The sequence below is a fragment of the Protopterus annectens genome, chromosome 2.part1 (assembly GCF_019279795.1).
Source record: "Protopterus annectens isolate FY-2018-M chromosome 2.part1, PAN1.0, whole genome shotgun sequence".
In the NCBI taxonomy this organism is placed as follows: domain Eukaryota; kingdom Metazoa; phylum Chordata; order Ceratodontiformes; family Protopteridae; genus Protopterus; species Protopterus annectens.
In genome coordinates this window covers 1982596985-1982620443 of record NC_056729.1, presented here as the reverse complement: position 1 = coordinate 1982620443, position 23459 = coordinate 1982596985, and positions in this window count along the sequence as shown.

Sequence of the window (23459 nt, the reverse complement as noted above, 5' to 3'; positions counted from 1 at the left end):
TGACTTGGTAGGGTTTAGTTTATAGTTAGCGACTTTAGAAAAGATATCTATAGAGTTTCTGATTTTCTGAAGGTTAGTGTTAGGAAGCTCAAAATAGATGTTAAGGTTATCAGCAAAAGCCGAGTATTTTGTTTCGATGTTATACATTTTTTGGGATATGGTGATAAGTCTTTTGTTTGATCCAGATAAGAAAAGGTTCAAGATATAAATTAAATAGATAGGGTGAGAGTGGACACCCCTGTCTTGTGCCATTTGTAATTTTGATAGGATTTGATAATGTTTTATTAATATAAAGGGAAGTAGAGGCATTCTTATAAAGCATCTTAATAGTGTTAATGATCATATCAGGAAAGTTAAAGTATTTCATTGTTACATATAAGAAGTTTAGATCAACATTAACAAAAGCCTTGGTTGCATCTAACGTTAATGCGTAATGTGGGTGGTTATCCTTTTCAAGGAACATTAATAAAGTATGTAGGGTAAGAGTACTGTCACAAAGTTGTCTTTGCTTCATAAATCCCAATTGTTCGGGAGAAATAATTGAGGCTATAACTTTCTGAATTCTTTTAGCAAAGATGATAGACAAATTTTTTATGTCTACATTTATAAGGGCAATTGGTCTATAGTTAAGAGGGTTGGATTTGTCCGAGTTCGGTTTTGGGATGAAAATTGTTTTGGAATTGTTCATATATTTGTCTGTAATCCCTTCAGAATGATATAATTGTACATGTTAAGGAGGATTTTTGTGAGGTTACTACTAAAAGTTTTGTGAAATTCTCCTGTAAATCCATCAGGGCCTGGTGCCTTATTAGGTTTGAGTTTTTTAATAGTTGACGTTATTTCATTCAGTGTTATAGGGGCGTTTAAAAGGGTATTTTGTGTGGGAGACAATTTTGGGACAGAAAGCTTATTAAGAAATTCTATGTACTGTTCGTTTTGAATTTGGGTTATAGGATTGTAAATTTCAGTGAAATATCTACAAATGAGTTTACAATGTCTCCATTTCTATACATATTTTTCCCTTTATAGTTTATTTCCTTTATATAGTTTGGCCCTTCTTTGATATTTATTAATCTTGCTAGAGTCTTGGATGGAGTTTGAGCCCATTCTGAGTATCTGTGTAGAAGCTTCAATTCTACCAAAGAACGGTTTTGATGGTGAAAGAAATATATATTTTTTTGTATTTTGTGTAATTTATTTTCCAAATCAGGGGAAAAACCTTTTTGCAATTGGGCATCAGTTGTTTTAAACTCTTTTGTAAGGTCGTTTATGTATAGACTTTCTTTCTTTTTATAATAATATGCTTTTTGAACAAGTATTCCTCTAATAACTGCTTTAGCCGCTGCCCATTGTATATCTAAAGGGATGGTGGAAAGTAAAGATTCAGCTTCTAAATGTTTTAAATATTCATTGACCTCCTATAAAACATTGTCTTTTTTAAGGATGTTACTATTTAGTGACCAACTGGAATTCTTGCTGTCATAGCTCCAGTGTTGATTAGGGTTAATACAAAGTTTTATATTAGAAGGATCTGATATAGATCTAGCCTCAAAGGTAAAGTTGTCAATGTTATTAGAGAAAGCATCCGAGATCAAAAAGTAGTCAAGTCTAGACCAAACCTTGTGTGAGGCCAAGTAAAAAGTGAACTTATTAGAATCCCTGTCTATATCAGATATTAAGAAAGGGTCAACTAAATTGAAACTACTCATCAAGTCTTGAATAGATGCAGTTATTTGGGAGGGCTGTTTTCTATTTTTATGCAAACTATCATATGAGGGATCGATAAGTGCATTCCAGTCTCCGCCGACAATGAAAAAATTATCCTGGTATTGAAGTAGCAGATCATGTATTTCAGAGATGAACACATGTTGATTTGAACATGGGCTATAGAGGTTTGTTTTATGCTTTTGAGATCTCTGCAGATGGGGCTGCATCCATGCAATTAAATTATGCTTGTTCTGGAAGGAAAGCTATGTCACATTTGTATAAGATGTTAAAGTGAAATACATTACAATATTAATAGAGGTCTATAAAGAAAAAAAATATGATTTTTCCAATAATATACAGAAGTAAGAGTTACTCTACAGATAAGGTTAGATAGATATATAATGTTGTGAAAATTGATGGTTTTGAACTGTTATGTTAATTATGTGTAATGCAGGAAAACTGAATCAGTCAATGCTTGAGGAAGAATGAAGACTGCCCACTAGAAGATCTGATTTTAAAGCGGAAACTCAAATGTTTTGACCACTTAATGCAAAGACAGGATTCACATGGAAAAAACACTGATGCTGGGAATGACTGAAGGCAAAACAGAACAGAGTGGCAAAGATTAAGAGGGGCAGGTAGCATGCTGAAGTAATGAATATGAATGTAAAAGAACTTAAAAAGCAGTCATAGATAGACCTGGTGAATTAAAATATGTGAGATTATAAAGAGCCACACTCAAATTAATAAACAGCAACCAGTAGAGAAGAAATGGTGAAGCAAAAGTAGCAATTGCCCTGGATGATGTCTTGGAGATATTTTATAAATACCCCCCCCCCTTTAAGAGAAGCAGGAAAAACCACAAACCATCCTACGTGGATGTCTGTGACTCCAGGCTACTTCCTGCCCCTTTCCATGTTATCGTGCATGGGTGTCTGAAGGCAGTTACAGTTTTTTATCTTTGTCACCCACAGCCAGCAAATGAACTGAAACAAATAACAGGCAGTTTGCTCACTGTGTGCATGCTAAACCAACATTTCATTAAAAAATTTAATTTCTGAATCTAGAGGGGGTTGAGGGTTACAACCAGCTATGGAAATACTGCCTCTATAAATCTGTGTGTCTTCTTTCTTTTGTGGATTAAAAACAAAAAAGAAAATTATTTTACAATGCCTGTATGGGTCACTCTGCCTTTATCTAACAAAATTAATCACTTACTTAGTCACAACTGGCATTTTTTTATTAGCAATAGTTAGCTGCATTTGAATTTTCACAGTTTAATCCCTCCACCCAAAACTGTCACCGAGCCTCATTTTTAGCTCTGATCTGTCCAATATATTAATCGGTGGATTTCTTTTTGGTTTATCAGACTGACCAGTGTAGGATTTGCTTTGCAGTTTAGGTTTTGTTTGTCTTGTGCACTAGGTTTTGTTACATACCTCATCATGATTGATTGACTCTTGCATTTATTTGTTTTAGAAGTTGTCACAGGTGAGCAAATGAGCATTTAAGTTAATACATTTTTGGTGTTGCCATTTGCTCCATATGTATCATGTATATTAAAACAAAATCTGGTTATTTTGCAGATTTTCCAGCCTTAACATCTGATCTTAGATAAATATAGATTGTGTAAGTATTGGGGAGGAGAAGACTTTTCAGAGAGGCATTTCTGCTATTAGCGGCATTTTCACATACTGATTTACTGCAGAGGTGAGTGAGTCAGTGGAGGATATTTGTTTGGGGGGCAAGTACAAAACATGAAGCACCCTGTTGGGAAACTCACTTTCAACATCTTGTAAAGTGGGAGGGGGATTCACATCTGATGGTGTGCTGCTTTGTTTCATTTATATGCATTTTTGAATCTCACAACTTATTTAATGTGGCTTTTGCGATTCTTTTTTCATTTGTGAACAGTTGATCGTCATTTAATAGTGAAGTTGAAGTATCTGTCAGTTTACAGACTGCCTGGTAGTCTGCATGGAAGAATGAAAATTGATGTTGTCATAAAAAGCTGTTATCTTGTGCATGTTTTCCAGGAATGTTAGGTTCTAACAGTAATAACTACTTTAGCAACCTCCATTACTTTGCAGCCTCAAAACTGTTTCATTAACTGTTTTCTTACTGATTTGTGTTTGTGTGCATAACTATAAAATGCTGAAAAGGGGGTTTGTACATTTAACTGAAGTGTATTTTGAAAAGATCAAATCAAGCTGCTTTTGTCTACCTGGGATGTGGGCTGTAACTAGAAGGAAGGGACAAGGAATAAGTGATGGAAATCCACATTAGCTTAGATTTTGCTGGAGACCCATTTAAAGGTAGAATCATAAGCCTAAAGAGGATGTAAAAGAGAAGTTTGGAGATGGACAACTCACAAATTAGCTCATAAAGTGCTATTTGTTTGTTTAAGACTATTAAGACTATTATTGTGAGGACCAATCAGTGTGTGCTGCTTTCTCTGTCTAGCACAGCAGTAGTTTTCATTATACTAGTAAGTGACACTATTCTGTAGGAAGGGAATGCATGTCAAATTCTGAACCCTTTTCTTTTGGCAAGCAATTAAATGGTTAGATTTTCTTTTTTTTATTTCATTGGTGTGTATGGTGCCTTATTAAATACATATCAGTGAGCAATTATGTATTGTATGCCTTCTTTTTCACTGTGTGATGTGACAATTTGCATACTGTAAGGGACTGTCTATATCAGAGAGTTAGAATAAAGAATATACATGTTTTTAATCAAATGTTCCAGATGAGAATACATATATCAGTTGTTTGTGGTGGTGGACAGCAAACCTAGTTTTACCCCGGAAGCACAAGAAATCTGAACAAAGCCCCCAAAATAGAGACAGAATATAAATATTGCTCTTATAAGCTTAGAAATTTGTTAAAATAACAGGTTTTGTGTTAGTATGGATTTTCTGATATATAGGAAATCACTAAATGAGACTTTTAAGTTTCAGACTTCCTATCTTTCAGAAAAAATGCTTTGCCAGAAAACCATAGATTTTATGAGGCACAGACCAAAAATGTGAAGCAAAAATCTGGACAATTTAGAGGTATGGACAGGACAAGAAATGTAATGCAAATGCATATATAAAGTTTGACTTAGTGACTTTTTACACAATTACAGATGATGAATTCCACTTAATATAATGACAATGATTAGAAAGAAAGCAGTTGTGAATAGTTGTTGTCCAAGCATTTTTACCCCTCTTCAAAATGTTCTTTTTTTTGCTTTTTGGGTGGGATAGAGGTATGCCAAACGAGGGTCTTGCCCTGGGCTCCAAGTGACCTAGCTACTCCTCTGACAACAGCCCTGCTTCACATGTATGGGAATTACGTTCCAGAGAAAGGGTAGTCTTGCCAAAACAAAATCTCATTTGCATAGAATTTGAGTTGATTAAGTTATTCCATATTAAGTTATTTCAGATATAAAACGGTTTTATGAAATTATTAAAGGAAACTTAGGAAATATTTTTGTCTGAAAACTTCAGGATATTTTGATATTTTTGATGTTTTTTTCACAGAGCACTTCTTTAATAAGGACTGTCATATGTAAAGAATGATGTAGTAATCCTAATAGAGAGAGATTTCAAGGATTTTTTTTCTTTTTCACTTGAAGCTTTCTCACTCTTTCTTGTGCAGTGTATTAGAATCCTTTCTTTCCTTTTGGATTTGGTATTACTTATATTTGGCTGAAGCATTTTAGGACGAGAAGCTTGATGTCATTTTTTTGTGTTGTTTCCACTGCATGAATGTTGTTGCAGTTTGTTGCTTCTGGTACCTAGTTTTTATTTCAAAGACACAACCATTTAATGGTCAACCTTTTATGGGTTTTAGCATTCACAGTTCTATTATTTTTGTATGCTGTGCTCTTTGCAAAAATGCTTTCTTATTTCTGCACAGTTAATATTTTATTTATTGCATTCTACTCTATTACTATTCAGCTTTACTAAGTTATTTTAGTTATATGACTCATGCTGGGAGTTTTACTTTGAACTTGGTTTTTAAGTGTTTTCTTTAAACAAACTCTGCTGGTAACAATTTTATTTGCCACTATTTATTTATGTATTTTTGTGGAAATAAGACTGAGGTGTCTTGCTGAGTTGTAAGTTATATTCTTTGGATGAAGAATGTGTGACATTTTCAACAGCTGACCCACTGTGTTGAATCTATAGTTTGACATGGTATATAAGTTTCTTTCAACATTTTTAGTTGCTGCCAGTAGAAAGTTCATTTAACATAGTTTCCTGACAAAAATGCAAAATAAACAATATTTGCTTCAGTTTTGGTAAGCTATGGCACATTTCTGGATTTCTTCCGTGCTGTTTAACACTGTCTCCAAATACATTTTTTTACATCAGTCAGTATTCTGCCTTCTGTCCAGACAGTAGGATGTATGTGTCATTTCAGCTATTTTTTTCTGTAATAAATTTCAGTTCTTCCCTGGATTGCATATTATAAAACAGTTCTTCCCTGGATTGCATATTATAAAATTGTACATAAAGACATGTAGAACTGTTCAGATATAAAATATAAAGAATTTGTTCCATCCTTCAGTACATGTCCTAGAGGAATCTAATGTTGTATTGGTGTATGCTTTAATGACTTTTGTACTGAGTTTTCCTCATGCTTAGTCAATAGTATCAATAACATATACACACATATATATATATATATGTGTGTGTGTGTGTGTGTGTGTGTACACACACACACACACACACACACACACACACACACACACACACACACATATATATATATATATATATATATATATATATATATATACATACACACACACACACACACACATATATATATATATATATATATATATATATGGGTTCCATACACTACACTGAATTTTCACTAATTCGAAATAGTGCATGGAATGCTCACTGCAGTGAAAGTGCACTTAATTGAAAGTACACTTACACGAAGTTCAGTACAACGAATGGGTGTTGTACTGAACGTCCGTGCAGTACTCATGGACCTTAGGGCTATCCCCTTACCATGACCCGTGCCCTAACCCTAAGGTCTGTGATGACTGCAGCGCAGTGAAGGACATAGCAATGTCCTCCACTATGGTGTGATAGTCACGAACCTTAGGATTAGGGCATGGGTTAGGGGAAGGGGATAGCTTTACTAACTATCCCCTTACCCTAACCCGTGCCCTAACCCTAAGGTCCGTGACTATCACACCATAGTGGAGGACATAGCTTGTTTTTTTTGTCCTCCATTGTGCTGTGGTGTTTTCGGTGAAGTGCACTTACGCAAAAGTTCACTTTTGTTAAAGTGAACTTTCGCAGAAGTGAGGCTTTCTATTACAAATTCGAAGTAGTGAACTTTCGTTCTTGTAATAGGAATCCATATATATATATATATATATATAGTTATTTATTTACATTTGTTGACCGGGAGAGTCTGACTGGATTAATGTCCATTTTCAGTGGAGGCCCGCATACAATAAGTCATACAAACAAAAGATACAGTTAGTCAAACAAAGATACACTACTTATAAGACATATTACTTGTCATATACAACAGAGTAGAAAAATATGTTAGTTCGTAGCTTTAGTCATAACTGAATTTGTAGAGGACATGTTTTCCAAGTGACACTGTTTATTTATGATAAGACTGGAGGAAATGGACAAAGATTCCTGGGGAGGAGAATATACTATTGTGTTAAAAGACATGCCTTAAGGTGTTGCTTTTTAAACTCAGGAGCTAGAGAGAGGTATGGGAAAGAGGGAGTCCAATATCACCCAGGGTCAGCACAGGCACATATCCAGTGGGATGTGAAATAAAGTTTGAGTTTTTTCTTGAATTTAACCAAGGAGGATTCCTGAGTTAGATCTGGTGGCAAGTGGTTCCAGGTTTTGGTAATGTAGCTGGGGAAGAGGGAGTCGCCTGCAGAGTTGTGGGAATTTGTAGTCTTGAGTAGTAGTTTTTCAGTGGATCTGAGTGGCCATGCACTAGTGTGGGAAGTTATTAAAGATTTGAGAGCAGGGTGGTGAAGCACTTTATGAGCTGTATAAAGTTGGTTGTATAGAAGGAGATTAGAGAATTCAAGCCAGTTGAGTAGTTTGAGTTTTAGACAGTGATGTGAATGAAATTTAGAGTTGCTAGCAAAATGGGCTATGTGATTGCAACAGAGTGATAGTTTGTTTAGCTCAGCATTAGCCAAGTTGGTAAGTATAGGAGATACATACATAGGTGTTGATAGGAGGTGGGAGCGGGCAATAGTGGAACTAGTTTCTTGGATTAAGAATGCCCTGTTCCTACACAGTGAACCAATTCTTTTGTTTGTATTTTTTATGGTTTGGCTTAGATGGAGGTTGAAATTTAGATGGTTATCTGTGCACCCTTAGCAGTTTTGTGTGGGTATCTGGAGTGATAATAGTTCCACTGTTAGAAATCACAGTAAAGATTGTGGGAGGGAACTGCCGGGTTGGGGTGAAGAGTAATAATTAGTTTATTTTGGGATTCAAGATCAGTTGGCAGTTGGAAAGACAATTTTCAATGGTTTTAAATGTTGTTTGGGTTATGGATTGGAGTTTAAGTGGGGTGTGGACTGTACAAATCAAAGTGGAGTATTCAGCATACTAAATGCAGGTGGGAATGGTGATTGCTGTGGGGAGGTCATTTATAAAGAAAAAAGTAGTGGTCCCAGGATAGAGAACTGTGAAACCCCAAGAGTGACTGGAGTAGGGAGGACAGGTTGTTTTGCCAAAGTACGGCCTGACTTCTACCCAGTAAGTAGTTTTCAAACTACTGAATGGCCAGATGATTAAGGGATAGATTTTCCAGTGTGCGGATAAGTTGTCGGTAGTTAACCATGGCAAAAGCCTTGGTGAGGTCAAGAAAGAGGGCTAATGGCAATTGACCATTATTCCTGTTATTGTTAATACTATTGGTGAATGCAAGGAGTGCAATTGTTGTGCTATGATGGGGCCCAAATCCATGCTATGAGTTGGCTAGTAGTTTGGTATGGGTAAGAAAGTGCATTAGCTGACTGTGAATGCACTTTTCTAAGATTTTGGCTAGTGGGGACATTATAGCAATTGGCCTGTAGTTGGAGATTTCGGTAGAACTCCCCCCTCTATGTAATGGTATCACATGTGATACATTCCAAATGGAGGGTATGGTACATTCTTTGATGGATCTGGTGATTAAGATGGATATGGGTAGGGTTATGGCATCTGAAACTATCTGCAGATATTTGGTGAGAAGGAGATCTGCAGCTAGTGTGGTGAGTTTCCTGATGTAGTTGGTTGAGATAAGGTTGAAGCTAAAGGATAGTTTACTATTGAGTGCTAGAGGGTGGTTATTTGTTAAAGTGGAGTTATGCTGGTTGGCTAGGGCCTGGACTGTTTCTGTAAAGAAGGTTTTAAAGCTGTTGGCTATACATTTTGGTTGTGAGCCTTGGCATGTTGATGGGGTAGGGGTGGTGGGTCTACCTGGGTGGAGTAATTTTTTAATACCTAACTGAATATTTGTGCGTTGTTTTGATTATTTTGCTGAAGGTGATAGAAATACTCCTTTTTGTCTCTCAAGATGGACTTTTTTGTGTCATTTCTGAGTTGGCAGTACAGTAGATGATCATTAGGTGATTTGGTGGTTCTCCATTGTGACCAGGCTTTATTCCTTTTTTAAATTTTAGTGATGGTATTTTTATTCAAACATGGGGGCTGGATTCTTTTTAACTCTAGTGGTCCTAGATGGTGTGTGAGAGTCTAGGATTGTGAGAAATATGGTATTAAAGTAAGAGACAAAATTTTCAAGGGGAAGGTGATGTAGTATATGGATTCACTTTAAAAACTGCAAAAACACGAAATCCCCCCCAAAAACACCCATAACATTAAAAATAACACTCCAAAAGCAAAACCCAACTCTCCCCAATATAAATACACTAAAACAAGAAAAACCAACATACATACCACTACCATACGTATAAGCAGGGGGTAAGCACCCCTGCACCCCTGCTATTTATATATACCAAGTCCGAGGTCACACTAAAACAAAAAAAAAAGACAATCCTAAAGTAACGCACACTACTCTCCCATTCCACACTATTATACCTATCTCACATAAAACACACACACTACACACATAAAAAGCACACCACTTTTAACACTTACACATACACGCAGACACACTCACACCCACCTACCCTAACCAATTTTTAAAAGTTCCCAAAACTTTACACCAAACCACATTTCTACACAAAACCCTAAAAACTGTACACTTACCTAACACTTTGAACATAACCACATGTTGGCTGCCATCTTTCCTACTCAGAAACCACTTACCTTAATGTGACAGCATACTGGTAAAAACAGCACACACCACATCTACTACAGATTCGGCAAACTGACATTCGACAATATGCAGTTTAAGCAACTGCACTTTCGCGCTTTTGGTCCTGAGATACTGAAATTCGAGATTTCAGTATCTCGAGCTTGCAAAGTGAAACTATATATATATATATATATATATATATATATATATATATATATATATTTATTTGACATTTGTTGACCAGGATAGTCTGTCTAGCACAAAGCCCTTTTTAATGGAGGCCCGTGGAGAAAAGCTCCAACAGTATAAATATAACTGAGAGATGCATGTTACAATAAGTGTATTAATATACCCACACACGCACACACGCGCACACGTGTGCACACGCACACACACACACATATATATATATATATATATATATATATATATATATATATATATATATATACACACACACACACACACACACCACGTAAAGCATTGCATACAAGTATGTTTTTCATATGGTAACATTCTAACCAACTCAGGGGAATTGAATGACCCTCTTCAAAAATAAATGAAACAAAAAAGATACTGCTTGAGTTATTGCTTTAAATATTTGTTAATCAAAATTCTTTAACAGCCAAGTGATGTGTTAGTGCAATAATTTATGCCTTGAATAAATCACACATATAATTTCTTACAGTTTATGTTTAGTCTGTTATGTCGTCTGTAACCTGTTACAATGCATTCTTGCATGTACTTCTGCTTCAAACTATAGCTGAGAAGTGTCTATGGACCAGTTCACCTCATGATTAACAAACAAACAAACAAATAAATAAATAAATAACTAAACCAGCAAAGACAATAAACGTATGCACAGTGCTGTATACTTGCCATATTTGTAGCTACCCAAGTTAAAGTTTTTAGTATGAGAATTTTAGTATTTTTCCTATGTGTTTAATGACATATTTGGTGAATATGTCATGGAAAAAATTTAAAGAAATTTTGTAGCAAGATTATTTGTTGCACAAACTTGATGTTTCTGATTGCACCCTGCAATTTTTTATTTATTGTTTATTGTTTGTTGACTGGGGAAGTGGGCTTAATCTAAATGACCCATTTCACCCATAGCCTTGTAGTACATCAAATGCAGGAATACAAAAAAAAAAATTAACAGTTATATAGAAGGAACAGCGTGATCAAAACATTATAAATGGTATACAGTCATCGTATTAAAGTGGTAACAACACAGTTTAAGCAGTAATATACCCTGCACCTTCTAGGAACAACAGTATAAGAGCCACTGTCAACAATCCATGTATACTCAGAAACTCCATCACAAAGAGCTATTAAAAGCAGTTCAAAGCTGCTGCATCTGCATACGTTCCTATAGTCTGCACAGCACTGGACAAATTTTATTACTAAAGCATAAAAATAAATGTTCTACATTCAGGTAAGCACGTTAGTTTTAAGCAGCAGTGTTACAACAACTGTTCTATTTCACAATTTGTACTTCTATCACATGTCCTTCTGTTATATTTGTTTCATTATAAGCAGTGAAAAACCAAACACTTGTGCTGCAGGAAAATCAAGTCTCCGGGTTCAAGCAAGTATCTACCTGCAGTCTGTCAGTGGCTTAGCAGACTACACCACTGATTTTCATGGCATGAAGATCAAAAGGCAGTGGGTTCTCTCTTCATGCCATATTTGTTTTGAAACATAGTAATATGCAACTATGGTCATTTGTAGAAAAAATGATTCGTCACTGCTTGCAGTGAGGTACAACCATAGTGAAATGTGCATTACTGGAAGATGGAAGAGAGTGTAGAGATACGTATGTCCATGGTCACAATTTAACATGACACTACAGTACAGCATGAATGTGGCTACACCCATGATATGCCATCCTTCGGGTGACATGTTATGGTGAGGTCTGAGCTATTAACTCAGCTGAAAGTTGAAGATTTTGTAGTGCTTGTTGAAATGAGAAGGTGAATTTCCTAGTGCCCTGGTCAAATTTCTTCTGTCTGCATAATTATCACTGTAGGTCTCTCCTGTGGATAGATACACATGCTTAGTAGAATAAAACCTAGAAAAATGAAAGTAAACAATAACAGCATGTCAAACTGTTTCTGATAAAACTTTATATTTTTGATATATTTCTGATGGGTTTATGTCAGAAACTTAAACTTCGATTTTCTGAAAACTTGAATTAAAGAAAACAACAAAAATCTACATTTTTGCAGCAACCCCCACAGCCTCTGCCAATTATATACACCAACTAGGAGATCACACTACAGTGGAGAAAAGGGTAAATTCCCTGATCACCACTGTACTGCAATCTCCATACAAATGCTTCAGGTTTTTGGAAAGTTGAACAGATGTTCTTGACCATATGAAGTTCAACTTTCCGAAAACTCGATCATCTGACATAAACCCATTTCTGACACAGTTACAGGATGAACCTCATGAAGCTATTTTATAAGTACCACCATCTCCTATTAGCTCTGATCACAGAGAGTAAATGTATAAAATGCATTATTATTTAGTACTATCTGAATCTGTCATATTTAGAGTGAAATGGGAAATTAATTATAGCCCCATCTTACAAGAGGACAACCTCATGGCCCCTGTATGACACATAGAATTTATTTGCTGTGTTCTTCACTGAGCAGCTCGTTGGATGGCAGCCATACAATTGTTACCATCCTTCATATAATGTACTTCATTCCTAGTGGCTATCACTGAGCAGCTCGTTGGATGGTAGCCATACAATTGTTACCATCCTTCATATAATGTACTTCATTCCTAGTGGCTATCTATCTATCTATCTATCTATCTATCTATCTATCTATCTATCTATCTATCTATCTATCCATCTGTCTATCCATCTGTCTATCCATCTGTCTATCCATCTGTCCATCCATCTATCCATCTGTCTATCCATCTGTCTATCTATCCATCTATCTATCCATTTGTCTATCCATCTGTCTATCTATCTATCCATCAATCTATCCATCTGTCTATCTAACTATCCATCTGTCTATCCATCTACCCATCTGTCTATCCATCTGTCTATCTGTCTATCCATCTGTCTATCCATCTATCCATCTGTCTATCCATCTGTCTATCTGTCTATCCATCTGTCTATCCATCTGTCTATCCATCTATCTATCTGTCTATCCATCTGTCCATATGTCTATCCATCTGTCTATCTATCTATCCATCTATCCATCTGTCTATCTATATATCCATCTGTCTATCCATCTCTCCATCTGTCTATCCATCTGTCTATCTATCTGTCTATCCATCTGTCTATCCATCTGTCTATCTGTCTATCCATCTGTCTATCTGTCTATCTGTCTATCCATCTGTCTATCTGTCTGTCTATCTGTCTATCCATCTGTCTATCTGTCTATCTGTCTATCCATCTATCTGTCTATCCATCTGTCTATCCGTCTATCCATCTGTCTATCCATCTATCCGTCTATCCATCTATCTGTCTATCTGTCTATCCATCTGTCTATCTGTCTATCCATCTGTCTATCCGTCTACCCATCTGCCTGTCCGCCTGTCCATCTATCTATCTATCTATCTATCTATCTATCTATCTATCTATCTATCTATATCTATCTGTCCATCTATCTATCTATGTGCATGTATCATCTGCATCAAATCCCTTTTTCTCATTTTATACATGGGTTTGGGGTGGCACATCAACAATAACCATCTCCCCAAGCCAATGTTCACACTGCTGCATATATATGTGTGTGCGTGTGTGTATATCTATATCTATCTATCTATCTATCTATCTATCTATCTATCTATCTATCTATCTATCTATCTATCTATCTATCTGTCTATCTATCTATCTATCTATCTATCTATCTATCTGTCTATCTATATATCTATATCTATATATGATTTACTATCATATACTTGTGGCTGATTCACTTGAATGTTTGTGTCATCGACCCAGGACTGCGAAAACTGACAATTCCAAACTCTGGTATTGTCAAATTAGAAACTGAATGCAATCTAGGGATGAGTGTTAACATGGGACAAGATAGAGGCAAAATTTGTACTTCTGCAATATTCGAGTTCAGCATTGCCAACGTTTGAGGTGCGGAGTTTCACGCAAAGTGGTTCTACTGAGTCAGCCGTGAGTATATGATAGTAAACCTATGTGTGTGAGTGTGTGTGTGTGTGTGTGTGTGTGTGTGTGTGTGTGTGTGTGTGTGTGTGTGTGTGTGTGTGTGTATGTGTGTGTGTGTATATATATATATATATATATATATATATATATATATATAGATATATGGGTCTACTTGAGTAGACCGAAATTCCATTAAATCGAATTTTACTTAACCATGAAGACAATACTAAAACCTTATTTTAACAAATGTTTACATCACCGTAATTTTAATCCAGAATAAGAGGCAGTTGGCCAACATGGGGAAAATTGCTCTTTTCCCCACTATAGTGTGATCTTGGAGTTGGTATACTTAGTTGGGAGGGTGGGGCCACAGCTCCCCCTTTGATTGGGTTTGACATGTTTTGGTGTGTTTCTTTTTTATGTTGGCCAACTGCCTCCCTTCCCGGATTAAAATTCTGGTGATGCGAACGTTCATTAAACTAAGTTTTTAGTATTTTCATCTCAGTTAAGTAAAATTCGATTTAATAGAATTTTGATCCACTTAAGTACAGCCATATATATATATATATATATATATATATATATATATATATATATATATATATATATATATATATGGGAACACTACATAATCTCGAAAGTTTGAAATACTGAATTTCAAACTTTCGAGACCATATTGCCGAAACCCCAAACTACTGAAAAACTAGAAGCTCGAATTTCAAAATCCCGACTATCGGGAGTTTGAAATTCGCACCTCTGGTGTTGCGGTATGGTGGAACGTCAGGTAAGTATTTCTGCTTAACTGTGCTGGTTAGAGGTTTAGTGTGTAAGTGTGTGTTGTGAGTGTGATGTGTGTGTGCGATGGGGATGTATGTGTGTGGTGGTGTATTCCTGTGTTTCTCTGGGTAGTGCGACCTTGGAGTTAGAATATTTAAGTAGAGGGGTATGGGGGCCCCCCCTTCTTGTCTGTAGGTTAGGTTTGTGTGTGTTTGTGTTTTGGGGAAGGTGTATGTATGTGTCTGTGTGTGGTGTATGTTGTGTGTAGTTTTTAGTAGTTTGAATTTCGTGGTTTTGGTTTTTCGGTATTGTAGTGTTTTGGGTGTTTTGTCTCAGGATTTTGGGCATCAGGAGAGTGAGTGTTCGGTATTTAGTAGTGGTTATATATATATATATATATATATATTAGCTCCCCTTCACAAGATCGAATGGATGGAAGCTCGAAATTCATAATCTCGAGACCAGAATCTCGAACTTCCATTTACTCAAAATTGTGAATGGGAGCCTTAGGTTTAAAAAAATAAAAAGTTAACTTACCTTATTGCAGGGGACCAGGTCCCACTGTACCCTAGCAGTTTAAATAGCGGAGGAATGGAAAATCTTCCGTTTTGCGCTTATGCGTATAGCGCGGAATGGGAGATTTCCCTTTCCTTCACTATAGTGCGATCTCGGAGTAGGTATATTTAAGTAGGGGGGTGTGAGGGGTGCAGGGGGGCCCTTTCATATGTTCGAGTTTTTCTAAATTCGCGATTATGGTTTCGAGTTTATGACTTTTGAGTTTAGAGAAATTTGATCATATGAAGGGGAACCGTATATATATATATATATATATATATATATATATATATATATATATATACAGATGGGCCATCTATGCCTGGGGTAATGAAATCCATGCTTCCCGTGTCTTTAGGCAAGCTTCTAATTACATTTGGATTGTTCTTTCGCTTCAGAAATTAACTTCCTCAATGTGTACCACAATAATTTTAACTGATGCCTTGCTATCTAATAAGTTCAGGCAGATTCCCTAGGAAATCCTTTGAGAACTTTCCATTCATAAAGCCCATTCATTTAATGGCACGCGCGCGCGCACACACAAACACACACACACACACACACACACACACACACACACACACACACACACACACACACAGACACAATTTTTTAAAATAATTTTCTTAAATTTGCTACGAAATCTACTATTTCCCAAAAAACACACTGATGAAAAAAAAATAAAGCAAAAGCACCACAGCTTCAGCCACTACTTTATAAGGACCACACTTACATCAAGGAATACTGGTCACAGAGAATTTATTCTGGTACCTCGGCCTTTCACCTTCATGGAATAATTTATGTAACAAAAATCACATCCATTTATACTCCAGATACTCAAAAAACATACAATGAAATTAATTCAATTAAATAATTATACAATTAAATATGCTAAACACTTCCTAAGGGAAAAAGGGTGGAGAAAAAGCAGAGTCACCAAGAAAACACATACTCAAAGAGAATGTACCAAGCATTCAAAAAATAAATGAATACCCTACTAATGCATCTCAAAAAAAATAAAAAGTTAGGTTTTCAACCAGCACTACTGAGACGCTCCATTCAGTTCGGGAATCTTGTATCATACCTTGCATGAGCATATTTTGAACTTTTCATGTGAACAGTTTTTTCTGACTCTGCTATGCCATCTGGACTTGGTCTAGCCTTCATCTCTCACATTAATTTTCTCAAGCTTGTGTGAAAATACTCTTCTATTTCTTAGAAGTGCCCTTATTCCCTTATGTTGTAATTTTGACAAGGACTCCACTAACTGCACATCAGGTAGATATTACCTGGCCTTTCCTATTTGAATTTCAGCCTGCAGGCTCTCCTAAATTCTTCACTTTTGTCTATGGCTGCATTGTATTAATGTGGTAGATTTGCTCTGTCTTTCTCCTTCCTGGATATCTAACCTCATAGTTAACTTCATTTTTTTCTTTCAATCACCTCAAATAGCCCTTGCCACGTAGCCAAAACTTTATTCACTGAGGAGTGTACTCGTACTAATATTTGATCTTGTGACTTTATTTACTGAGGAGTGTACTCGTACTAATATTTGATCTTGTGACTTTATTCACTGAGGAGTGTACTCGTACTAATATTTGATCTTGTGACTTTATTCACTGAGGAGTGTACTCGTACTAATATTTGATCTTGTGACTTTATTCACTGAGGAGTGTACTCGTACTAATATTTGGTCTTGTGTACTAAATTCTCTAAGCTTGGTATTTTTGTTATACAAGCATTGTTACATGTCCTGGGCTTTCTGCATGTGCTCTTTTACTACGGGCATAAACAGCTTCAATTCCTCTTGAAAATTAACAGTGTTCTAACAGACGTTTATATGGCACCTTCACTTACAATCAGAAGAGTAGCTGGTTCAATTAGTACCCTGGGCTGGTGCTATGAATCAGCATCCCACCCCCTCAGCTGTTAAAGTGAAGAACAAAAATAAAATGGACATTCACACCAACCTTGTGGAAAAATGCATAACACGTCCCCACCTCCCTCCAGCCCCAGCCATTCAGATCCTGTTTCTGTGCCCTGCCCCAAGCCTCCTTCAACCTATTTTATTAAAAAAAGCATTTCTTCTTTTATACTGTAGCAAACAGTTTGTACAGCTGTGGAGAAAAGCAAAAATATCACATAAAACAAATCATTGCCAGGACACAGCTAGAAACTACACTACTAGGGATCATGTAGAGATATCAACAGTCACCTGGTAAAGTTTCTTTGATTACTTGTACAGGATCCTACTTCTTTACTGCAGAAATGTGCATAGCCACCTCATATTCAATGATATGGTGGGGATGGCACTGGCTAGATTACAGGATTCTACTTCTTTACTGCAGAAATGTGCATAGCCACCTCATATTCAATGATATGGTGGGGATGGCACTGGCTAGATTACAGGATCCTACTTCTTTACTGCAGAAATGTGCATAGCCACCTCATATTCAATGATATGGCGGGGATAGCACTGGCTAGATTGAGCTCTTACACTTACTGTCCAACTTATGGACGATCCCTTCTGTACTTTCAACAGTATATCAAATTCTTACTGTAGGGATTTTGAACATGTAAAAAAAAAGTCTCAGCTGGAGCAGAAATCGCTAGTAAGACTCAAGCTCTTAGGCTTCATGAATGCACATTTGCTGCAGGTAAAATGGTGAGATCATGGTTACTGCAGTTCAAGCAAGTTATGACTTGAGTCTGAGGTTGTAACAGTAAAGGGACTATAACTGTAGAAACTGTTATTAATAGATACAAACAAGCCATACAGGTGGTAATCAAAAAGTGGGAGTTGGACACCCAAATTGCCCAAAGCATTATCAGTTCGGTAGAAAGATTTATGTGATAATGAAAAGTTAGACAAAGGTGTGTCACCTACAGCAACTGATAAAGCAGCAGTAAACAAAAAAGGGGCTCTCAGATATGATAAACATGATATATAATGTCATTAATTGCAACAGGCAAGCACTCTCCATATTTTCATGTCTCATTATTTTTTAGCCATGGTTCGAATCTTATGTTTTCTCCTGTGTATCTTTAAATTTATTTTTAATGCACTTCATTGCTTATTTTTCACTTCTTGGTGTTTTATTAACGATCTCATGCTCATTTTTATTTCTATTTAAGTTATTAGTGAACCACTGTGTGTGTGTGTGTGTGTGTGTGTGTGTGTTCGTTTGTGCAATCTCAGAGTTAGAATTTATAAGTAGGGGGTTGTGGGGGCACAGAATGTAGATGGATTTATTTGATTGTGGGGGGAGTTTTGTGTTTGTTTATGGGTGTACTGTATGTGTAGCGTAGTTTCGGCATTTTGAATTTCGCGGTTGTGTGTTTTCTGAATTGTGAGGTATGCTTGGGTTTTCGGCTATGTCATTTTGGAATACTGATGTTTGGGATTTCAGGAGAGTCGATTATCTGAATGTTCGGGTAGGAAAACCCATAAAGTCTGAATGTATAAACATATTCACTTGTGCATGTTTTTTGAGCATGTAACCTGCTCTTGTGTGAAAAATATTCTTTATTGTCCATTGGAATCACTTAATGGTTGAAAAGTGTATTCCCTGCATGCAGAAAAAACAAGATTATAGAGTTTTTTTTTCCATTACAATGTATCAATGTATGTTTGATTATCTGAACTACCCTAGGTCTCAGTTAGTTTGGATAATCGCCTCTCTACTGTATATCTATATCTATATATATATATATATATATATATATATATATATATATGTGTGTGTGTGTGTGTGTGTGTGTGTGTGTACACACACACACACACACACACACACACACACACACATATATATATATATATATATATATATATATATATATTAGAACATCAAGGTTTAAAACCTTCGAATGTTCTAATATCGAACCCTACGGAGCGAAAGCTTAAAATATCAAAGCAACAGAAACCCAAAATCTTTCCTAGGGAAAGATTTTGGTTGTCCGTTTCTGTTGTGTCAGTATTTTCACTGCTGTGGTGGAAAGTTACGGGTCGGGATCAGGTAAGTGTGCGATTGTGTGGATGTCAGAGTTAGGGCGGGTTAGGTGAGTTAGGGATAGGGCACAGGTTAGGGCAGGTTAGGTGAGTTAGGGTTAGGGAGTGGGTGAGGTGAGTGTGCGATAGTGACGGACCTTAGGGTTAGGGTTTGGGTTAAGGTAAGTGGATAATTAGTGGTGTGTGTATAGTTTAGTGTAGGGTTAGTTGTAAGATTTTGTGTGTGTGTGTGTGTATTGCTGTTTATTTGGTGCGCTTGTGTTGCGTGTATGTGTTTTGGAACAGCGATTTTTTTTTCCCCTGGGAAAAAAATCGCTGTTCTGACAGTTCGAGATTGTAAGCTTTCGCTTACATAGTGTTGATTAAGCACCGTTCGCTTCTTTAAGCGGTCGGTGATCTAATATAGACCCTATATATATATATATATATATATATATATATATATATATATATATATATATATATGTATATATTGTTTGTTAACTGGGTAGTGTCCATCTGGACGAGAAGCGGAGACCTGGGGGGAAATGCTCCAAGGTAGTTTACAAATAGAATTCACAAATGACATATGCAAGTTACAATAGTTATAGGACATGTAAAGGAATACTAAATTAACAAATTCTTACTGTAGTGTTAAAAATCAGGAATAACAAAGTTAGACATATTAAAGATATTTAGAAAATTTTAGGCAATTGCCAGACATTTCAAACAGTATAATTTTTCCATACATCATTCTTTTCTACCATTCTTTTGGAAGAAACGATACAAAAAGCCAGGCAATACTGAGAAAGGAAGGGGAGAGGAGGAGGATATAAACATTTGCATGTAGAGGTATTTCACCTGGGCTTGTACAGGAGCAGAGCCTATGTTTAGAGAAATAGTCTTTTAGGGTCTGTTTAAATGCTAGTGTGTTATTGATGGTGAGAATATGACGTGGAAGAGAGTTCCAGTGCTTGGGTATGGTATGGGAGAACAGGGAGATGCCATAGGTGTTTTGGGCTTTACTAACTTTTAACAATAGTTTGTCAGCAGATCTAAAGGATGTTAGGTTACTATAGAGTTAGACTAAATCTGATAGGGCTGGACAGTTGTCAGGTTTGTATATGACTATTCAGGATAGCAGGATTTGAGGCTATTTAGGTCAGATTTACGAAGATTAGTAAATATTTGAGAGCAATAGAGAAGGGAAGATAATCGATGGGTTTGAACTGTTGCAAGTCTGGCTTAGTCAGTAAGAAATGGTTTTGCTCTGTAGAGTGAACCCAGTTTGGCATGCACCTTTTTAATAGTTAGAGCAAGGTGTTTATCAAACCTTAGTCCGTGATCAGTTGTAACACCAAGAAGTTTTGTATGTTCTACTGGCTCTATTATAGTGCCAATGGAAGAGGAAATATAGATGGGAGGTGGATTCTTAGATGTTGGGTTTTGGTGGAAGACCATAAGCTTGCTTTTTGGGGGTTAAGTATAGGTTGATGGAATGTTAGATCTTTTTCTATACTGTGGAGGGCTTTTTAATTTTTTTCTTGAAGTTCTTTAATAGTGGGAGCAGAATAGATCAGGGAAGCATTATCAGCATATTGTACAATTGAGGCTGAGTTAGCTGCAGTATGAAGGTCATTAGTAAAGATAGTGAGCAGGAGTGGACCGAGGATTGAACCTTGGGGACCCCGACACTTACAGGGAGTTGAAAGGAGAGTTTACTTTCCCATAGAGTTGCTTGTTTTCTGTCAGTCAGGTAGCTGGAGTGGCAGTTAGCTAGTTTGTTTAGAAGTATTTGATGTGATTCGGTGTCAAATGCTTTTGACATGTCTAGAAAGGTAGCAGGTATATATATATATATATATATATATATATATATATATATATATATATATATATATATATATATATATATCGACATTGTGAACGGAGATCTGCATAAAGTGCGGAATGGGAGATTTCCATTTTCCTCACTGTAGTGCGATCTCGGAGTTGGAATATTTAAGTAGTGGGGGTATGGAGGGTGCAGGGGGGCTTGTTTTGGAATTTGGTCTTGGTCATATGAAATTTGATATTTCGGAATTTCGTGAGTCTGATGTGAATCCATATATATATATATATATATATATATATATATATATATATATATATATATATATATATATATATATATATATGGCTCTAGGACTATTCACTGAAAGCACATTTCACTGAAACACATTTGACTGTGCACAATTCACTGAAAGCTGAAATCACTGAAACACATTTAACTCAAAGTTATATATGGCCTTTTCCCCACTGTAGTGCGATGCTGGAGTTAGAACTGCAGTGGTGGTACTGCGGTAGTGTTGTCACCTCACAATAAGCCATTGTCCTGTTTGATTCTCAGCTAGAGTGTCTTCTGTGTGGAGACATGTGTGAATGGGCGTACCTTCGTTGAAGGTTGTGCGTCAGGGCTGGCAACTCGGCACGTAAAAATCTACTGCCAATCATTAGCAGACCGGAGTTCCGCTGTGGAGACCCCTAACTGGGAAAAGACGAAAGACACAATAACAACAAAAGTGCGATGCTGGAGTTAGAATATATAGTAAGGGGAGGTATGGGGGCACCGCCCCCACATTGGGGGGTTGGGAGGCGTAGTCCCCCCACCTATTTTAAATATTTTGAACTATACACATGGATACTTGCAATTTCAATAAATTACTCTTTTCTAAACTTAATATATATCCAAACTATGTTGGGGGCTACACCCACCACACCCCCCAGTGGGGTGGGGCGGTGCCCCCCCTTACTATATATACTAACTCCTGGGTTGCACTACAGTGGGGAAAAGGCCATATATAACTTTCAGTGAAATGTGTTTCAGTGAATTCTGTTTTCAGTGAATTGTGCTTTCAGTGATTTGTGCAGTCATTTCACTTTCAGTGAAATGTACTTTCAGTGAATAGTCCTAGACCCATACATATATATATATATATATATATATATATATATATATATATATATATATATATATATATATATACTCATATACGCATACAGTGAATATAAAAGTGTACACACCCCTGTTAAAATGCCATGTTTTTTGATATAAAAAAATGAGACCAGAATAAATAATTTCAGAACATTTCCCACCTTTAATCTGACCTATAACCTGTACAATTCAATTCAAAAACAAGCAAATTTGTTAGAGGAAAAAAATATAAAAAATAAAAAAACGTACAATAAGCTGGTTGCATAAGTGTGCAAACCCTTAAACAAATGCTTTGCTGAAGCACCTTTTGATTTAATTACAGTATTCAGTCTTCGTAGGTAGGAGTCTACCAGCATGGCACATCTTGACTTGGCAAAATTTGTCCACTCTTCCTTGCAAAAGTGCTCCAAATCTGCAAGGGCATCTCTTGTGCACAGCCCTCTTCAGGTCACCCCACAGATTTTATATTGGATTTAAGTCTAGGATCTGGCTGGACCATTCCAAAACTGGTGAAGCCATTCTTTTGTTGATTTGGATGTATGCTTGGGGTCATTGTCGTGTTGAAAGGTGAAATTCCTCTTCATCTTCCTCTTTCTAGCAGATGCCTGAAGGTTTTGGAACAAAAGTGACTGGTATTTGGAACTGTTCATAATTCCCCCCACCTTGACAAAAGCCCCAGTTCCAGCTGAAGAAAAGCAGCCCCAAAGCATGATACTGCCACCACCATGCTTCACCGTGGCAATAGTGTTCTTTTGGTGATGCAAAGTGCTGTTTTTGCACCAAACGTACCTTTTGGAATTGTGGCCAAAAAGTACATCCTTGGTCTCATCAGACAATAACACATGTTCCCACATACATTTGGGAGACTTCATGTATTGTTTTGAAAATTTTAGCTGGGCCTGGATGTTTTCTGCATAAGAAAAGGCTTCTGTCCCAACACTACCCCATAGTCCAGACATATGGAGAATATGGGATATTGTTGTCACATGTAGTACACAACCAGTACTTGCCAGA